Below are 7,845 nucleotides of genomic sequence, written 5' to 3'. Positions count from 1 at the left end.
ACCTACTGGCTTTAGGGATGTTTTATCCAGGAAGGAAAAGCAAGCCAAGGGAGGGAAAGGAGAGAATGGTGTAGAAAAGAGAAAGGGAGAGCCCTTTGCAGCTTCTGATACCAACTGAAACTGAACGTATTTGTAGCCTTTCTGCCAAATCAACTGACCAATCAACCATCTTTGAGTCCATATTCATTGTGTTAAGGCAGTTGGGAGTTGAGAATGGGATGCAAAGAGGTATGAAAAATATCTTTTGTGTCCTCCAGAAACATGAGGGGAGATGAGATGAAAACATTAAATCAAAAATAATAATATGGGAAGGGGAGAAAAGATGGCGGCGAAGTAGGGGGACGTGGAATGCACCCCTCTCCACAGATGCATTGGGAATGCACCAAAAGATGCAATAATTCCCACAGAGAACCAACTGAACACCAGCATATGACCTTGGACACCAGAAAGGACTGCAAGGATCCCGACATAACTGGTAGGGAGGCACCTACAATGGCTCAAAGAGGGTGAAGCGGCTGAGCTGTGGCAGATGGGAGGGAGTGAGAAACACATGGAGGGTCCACACCACAGCTCAATGTTCCCAGACTGAGATGTTGATTCACAGCTGAACAGAGGATCCAGGAGCAGGAGCATGGGAACCAGAGAACTGGTTCAGGGTGAGAAACATTGTAGTCAGTAAGGAGACAGACTGAGAGGACAGGAGGGAGGAGGCCTGCAGTGAGGAGTGCCTGCCCCTGAGAGCTGCCCAGCCATGATGGCAGCTAGATGCTCCTGGCTCATGGGCAGGAGGGAGGAGCCACGGACATAGCCTCTCTCTCTCTCTTTCAGCGCCTGCAACGGGCAGAGGAGGGACCCCTATAGGCCAAGCTAAGGCACTCTGGGATAACAAGGACCCTCAGGTCCTCGGGTGGGGCTAGCTTAAAGCCCCAGCAGGCAGCTGAGAACAGGCTTATAGCACTGGAAGCAGGGAGGCAGCTGAGAACAAAAAAACCTGGAGAGAGGCCCAGCTCTGAGACATTCTGTTTACACCTGAGCCACCAGTGTCCCTCTGCAACAGGCACCTCCAAGCCTGACTGAAATGACAGTGCACCACTGCTCACTCACTCCCAGAGGAAGGAGCCACTATTGTACCCTCTCCCTCCCCACACACCAACACTTACAGATGAACAATAAAGGAAGCTCTGCTGGTCACAGAATAATACAAAAAACCCAAGGTGAGTAGAAGGACACAGCTGAGACTCTAAGGAAACAGAAATATTAGTATCAATTCTATTGAATTGGTACATTCTGGGATCAGTTCTAGTTTTTTTTTTCTTTATTAATTACCATCTTAGTCCTAAGGGATCTACAAGTTTTATAACATATTTTTATTGTATTTTTTATTCTATTTTTATTTTTAGCCTTTTTATATACTTCTATTTCTAGCTAAGTTTTTTGTAGTATGGACTATATATCTCTCCTACCTTCTTTTCATCTCTATCTTTTATACATTTCTATTCCTTTCTTTTTATCTGCATATTTCCAGTCACACTACACTCTTCTGTTCCCCTGGCTTCCATCCTTTTTAAGTTTATTTTATCTTAACATACTTATAAGCAACACTATCGATCTGCTCAGACTCCTTGCTCTATTCTCCAGATGACACACTGCCTTGGTATTTAATATTAGGTTTTTGTCTTTATCTTAGTTCTTAGTACAATTGTCTAATTTCATTCTGAGAATCACCATTCTGTCTGGTGGTACTCTAGCTCCTTTTATATATTTGATCCTAGCTTTCAATATCTCCCTGGATTTGTGTTTGTATGTGTAAGGTGTTATTTGTTTGTTTGTTTGTTTTTGCTTTTGTTTCTGTTTTGTTCTGTTTTGGTTTTCAATTTCTGTTGGTTTTCTCTTTGAATATCTGATAGCATACTGGAGTTCTTCTGTCAGGTCTTTCTCATGCCTTATGTTCGATTGGATTCAGTAATTGTGGGTCTTATACATGTATGTGTTTCCTAGACTTAGTATTTGTTTGACCCAACACTCGGCCATTAGTCTGGGGCTTGGACAGTCTTCTTTAAAGCCCTCTATTGCCAGGACAAGCAACCCCTGAAGTTTGGACTACCATGAGGAAACAAAGAAACACCATGCAGGCAAAGGAGCAGGAAAAAAACCCACAAGACCAAATAAATGAAGAGGAAATAGGAAAAATGCTTGAAAAAGAATTCAGAGTAATGAGAGCAAAAATGATACAAAATCTCGATAACAAAATAGAGAAACTACAAGAAACACTTCATAAGAACTCAGAAGAACTACAGAGCAAACAAACAGCAATGGATAACAAAATAACTGAAATTAAAAATACTCTAGATGGAATAACCAGCAGAATAACTGAGGCAGAAGAACAAATAAGTGAGTTGGAAGATAGAATGGGGGAAATAAACGCCACAGAACAGGAAAAAGAAAAAAGAATAAAAAGAATAGAAGACAGTCTCAGAGACCTCAGTGATAACATTAAGCACACCAACATTCGAATCATAGGCATCCCAGAAGAAGAAGAAAAAAAGAAAGGGTCTGAGAAAATATTTGAAGAGGTTATAGTGGAAAGCTTCCCCAACATGGGAAAGGAAATAATTAACGAAGTTCAAGAAGCACAGAGAGTCCCATACAGAATAAACCCAAGGAGAAATACACCAAGGCACATATTAATCAAACAAACGACAATTAAACACAAAGAAAAAATATTAAAAGCAGCAAGAGAAAAGCAACAAATAACACATAAAGGAAAACCCATAAAGATAACAGCTGACCTTTCTGCAGAAACTCTGCAGGCTAGAATAGAGTGCCAGAATATACTGAAAGTCCTGAAAGAGAGAAACCTACAGCCAAGAATACTCTACCCAGCAAGAATCTCATTCAGATTTGAGGGAGAAATCAAAAGCTTTCCAGACAAGCAAAAGTTAAGAGAATTCAGCACCACCAAACCAGCCTTACAAGAAGTGCTAAAGGAACTTCTCTAAGTAGGAAACACAAGAAAAGGAAAACACCTACAAATACAAACCCAAAACAATTCAGAAAACGGTAATAGGAACACACATGTCAATAATCACCTTAAATGTAAATAGATTAAATGCTCCAACCAAAAGACACAGACTGGCTGAATGGATACAAAAACAAGACCCTTCTATATGCTGCCTACAAGAAACCCACTGCAGACCAAGGGATACATATAGACTGAAAGTAAAGGGATGGAAAAAGATATTCCATGCAAATGGAAGTCAAAAGAAAGCTGGAGTAGCAATACTCATATCACACACATTAGACTTTAAAGTAAAGAATATTACAAGACACAAGGAAGGACACTACATAACGATCAAGGGATCCATTCAAGAAGAACATATCACAATGGTAAATATCTATGCCCCCAACATAGGAGCACCTCAATACACAAGGCAAATGCTAACAGCCATAAAAGGGGACATTGACAGAAACACAATAATAGTGGGAGACTTGAACACCCCACTTACATCAACGGACAGATCATCCAAACAGAAAATAAAGACACACAAGCTTTAAATGACACATTAGACCATCTCGACTTAATTGATATTTATAGGACATTCCATCCAAAAATGACAGAATACACTTTCTTCTCAAGTGCACATGGAACATTTTCCAGGATAGATCACATCTTGGGTCACAAATAAAACCTTGGTAAATTCAAGAAAATTGAAATCATATCAAGCATCTTCTCAGACCACAATGCCCCCCCCCCCCCCCCCCCCCCCCCCCCCCCCCCCCCCCCCCCTGAGACTAGATATCAATTACAGGAAAAAAACTGCACAAAATACAAACACATGGAGGCTAAACAATTCACTCTTAAACAACCAAGAAATCACTAAAGAAATCAAAGAGGAAATCAAAAACTATCTAGAAACAAATGACAATGAAAACACAACAACCCAAAACCTGTGGGACGCAGCAAAAGCAGTTCTAAGAGGGAAGTTTATAGCAATACAGTCCTACCTTAAGAAACAAGAAAAATATCGAATAAACAACCTAACCTCACACCTAAAACAACTAGAGAAAGAAGAACAAAGAAACCCCAAAGTGAGCAGAAGGAAAGAAATCATAAAGATCAGAGCAGAAATAAATGAAAAAGAAAGGAAGGAAGCAATAGCAAAAATTAATAAAACTAAAAGCTGGTTCTTTGAGAAGATAAACAAAATTGATAAACCCTTAGCCAGACTCACCAAGACAAAAAGGGTGAAGATGCAAATCAACAGAATTAGAAGTGAAAAAGAAGAAGTAACAACGGACACCTCAGAAATACAAAACATCATGAGAGACTACTACAAGCAACTATATGCCAATCAATTGGATAACCTGGAAGAAATGGATACATTCTTAGAAAAATACAATCTTCCAAGACTAAACCAGGAAGAAATAGAAACTATGAACAGACCAATCACAAGTATGGAAATTGAGTCAGTGATTAAAAATCTCCCAACAAACAAAAGCCGAGGGTCAGATGGATTCACAGGGGAATTCTATGAAACATTTTGAGAAGAGCTAACACCTATCCTTCTCAAACTCTTCCAAAATATAGCAGAAGGAGGAACACTCCCAAACTCATTCTATGAGGCCACCATCACCCTGATACCAAAGCCAGGCAAAGATGTCAGAAAAAAAGAAAATTACAGACCAATATCACTGATGAATATAGATGCAAAAATCCTCAACAAAATACTAGCCAACAGAATCCAGCAGCATATTAAAACAATCATTCACCATGATCAAGTGGGGTTTATCCCTGGGATGCAAGGATTCTTCAATATATGCAAATCAATCAATGTGATACATCATATCAACAAATTGAAGGATAAAAACCATATGATAATCTCAATAGCTGCAGAAAAAGCTTTTGACAAAATTCAACATCCACTTATGATAACAGTCTCCAGAAAATGGGCATAGAAGGAAATTACCTCAACATAATAAAAGCCACATATGAGAAAGCAAAAGCCAACATCGTTCTAAATGGTGAAAAACTGAAAGAATTCCCTCTTAGAACAGGAACAAGACAAGGGTGTCCACTCTCACCATTATTAATCAACATAGTTTTGGAAGTTTTAGCCACAGCAATCAGAGAAGAAAAAGAAATAAAAGGAATCCAAATTGGAAAAGAAGAAGTAAAATTGTCACCCTTTGCAGATGACATGATATTATACATAGAAAACCCTAAAGACTCTACCAGAAAACTGCTAGCACTCATTGATGAATTTAGTAAAGTAGCAGGATACAAAATTAATGCACAGAAATCTCTTGCATTCCTATACACTAACAACGGAAGAGCAGAAAGAGAAATTAAGGAAACTCCCCCATTTACCATTGCAACAAAACGAATAAAATATCTAGGAATACACCTGCCTAAGGGGGCAAAATATCTGTATGCAGAAAACTTTAAGACACTGATGAAAGAAATCAAAGACAACACAAACAGATGGAGGGACATACCATGTTCTTGGATTGGAAGAATCAACATAGTGAAAGTGACTGTACTAGCCAAAGCAATTTACAGATTCAATGCAATCCTGATCAAATTACCAATGGCATTTTTCACAGAACTAGAGCAAGAAATTTTATGATTTGTATGGAATGCAAAAGGCCCCAAATAGCCAAAGCAATCTCGAGAAGGAAAAATGGAGTTGGTGGAATCAGACTTCCTGACTTCAAACTATACTACAAGGCCATAGTGATCAAGACAGTATGGTACTGGCACAAAAATAGAAACATAGATCAATGGAACAGAATAGCGAGCCCAGAGGTAAGCACAAGCACATATGGGCACCTTATGTTTGACAAAGGAGGCAAGAATATACAATGGAAAAAAGACAGCATCTTCAATAGTGGTGCTGCCAAAATTGGACAGCTACATGTAAAAGAATGAAATTAGAACACTTCCTAACACCATACACAAAAATAAACTCCAAATGGATTAAAGACCTACATGTAAGGCCAGACACTATAAAACTCCTAGAGGAAAACATAGGCAGAACACTCTATAACATACATCAAAGCAACATCCTTTTGGACCCACCTCCTAGAATCATGGACATAAAATCAAGAATAAACAAATGGGACCTCATGAAACTTAAAAGTTTTTGCACAGCGAAGGAAACCATAAACAAGACAAGAAGGCAACCCTGAGAGTGGGAAAAAATAGTTACCAACGAAGCAACAGACAAAGGATTAACCTCCAAATGTATAAGCAGCTCATGCATCTTAATACCAAAAATCCAAATAACCCAATCCACAAATGAGTGGAAGACTTAAATAGACATTTCTTCAAAGAAGACATACAGATGCGCAACAAACACATGAAAAGATGGTCAACATCACTAATCATCAGAGAAATGCAAGTCAAAACTACAAGGAGGTATCACCTCACACCAGTCAGAATGGCCATCATCACAAAATCTAGAAACAACAAATGTTGGAGAGGGTGTGGAGAAAAGGGAACTCTCCTGCACTGTTGGTGGGAATGTAAGTTGGTATAGCCACTATGGAAAACAATTTGGAGGTTCCTTAAAAAACTACAAATAGAACTACCATATGATCCAGTAATCCCACTACTGGCATATGCCCAGAGAAAACCATAATCCCAAAAGTAACATGTACCATACTGTTTATTGCAGCACTATTTACAATAGCCAGGACATGGAAGCAACCTAAATGCCCATCAACAAATGAATGGATAAAGAAGATGTGGCATATATATAGAATGGAATATTACTCAGCTATAAAAAGGAATGAGATGGAGCTATATGTCATGAGGTGGATAGACCTAGAGTCTGTCATACAGAGTGAAGTCAGTCAGAAAGAGAAAGACAAATATTGTGTGCTAACTCATATATATGGAATCTAAAAATGGTACTGTTGAACACAGTGACAAGACAAGAACAAGGATGCAGATGCAGAGAATGGATTGGAGAACTCGAGGCTGGTGGGGGTGGGGGGTGAAGGAGAAGCTGAGATGAAGTGAGATAGTAGCATAGACATATATATACTACCAACTGTAAAATAGCCAGTGGGAGGTTGCTGTATAACAAAGGGAGATCAACTCGAGGATGGATGATGCCTTAGAGGACTGGGACGAGGAGGGTGGGGGGAATTGAGGTAGGGAGGGAATACGGGGATATGTGTATAAATACAGATGATTGACCTTGGTGTACCTCAAAAACTGTACAAGAGTGTAAAGCAATTATATTCCAATTAAAAAAAAAACAACTAATAATATGGGACTTCCCTGGTGGTGCAGTGGTTTAGAATCTGCCCGCCAATGCAGGGGACATGGGTTCAATCCCTGGTCCCAGAAGATTTCACATGCCACAGAGCAACTAAGCCCATGTGCCACAACTACCAAAGCCTGCACACCTAGAGCCCGTGCTCTGCAGCAAGAGAAGCCACCACAATGAGAAACCCGCACACCACAATGAAGTAGCCCCCGCTTGCTGCAACTAGGAAAGCCTGTAGGCAGCAACGAACACCCAATACAGCCAATAAATTAATTAATTTTTAAGGCCAATTAAACTAATTTTATTCAGAGTAAGTCTACATTAAATTACAATATCAACAATCGAGAGACAATCAAAGTCTAAGAAAGAGAATCTGTGTGGTCTCTTACTGACCACGTGTTAGTGAACTCACAAATGAAAACTTACCAATATAGAAATAATGATGATACTTAAAGAGTGAGGATGTTCCTATGGAAACCCATAAGATGTCATATTTTAAACACGCATGTTTCAAAAAGGGAGAATCTTTTAATAATTTAGCACAAAAATCAAATTATATAAACTTGGT

This window comes from Hippopotamus amphibius, chromosome 9, assembly GCF_030028045.1.
Source record: "Hippopotamus amphibius kiboko isolate mHipAmp2 chromosome 9, mHipAmp2.hap2, whole genome shotgun sequence".
In the NCBI taxonomy this organism is placed as follows: domain Eukaryota; kingdom Metazoa; phylum Chordata; class Mammalia; order Artiodactyla; family Hippopotamidae; genus Hippopotamus; species Hippopotamus amphibius.
The sequence above is the reverse complement of the archived record's forward strand: the minus strand, read 5'-3'. Positions refer to the sequence as shown.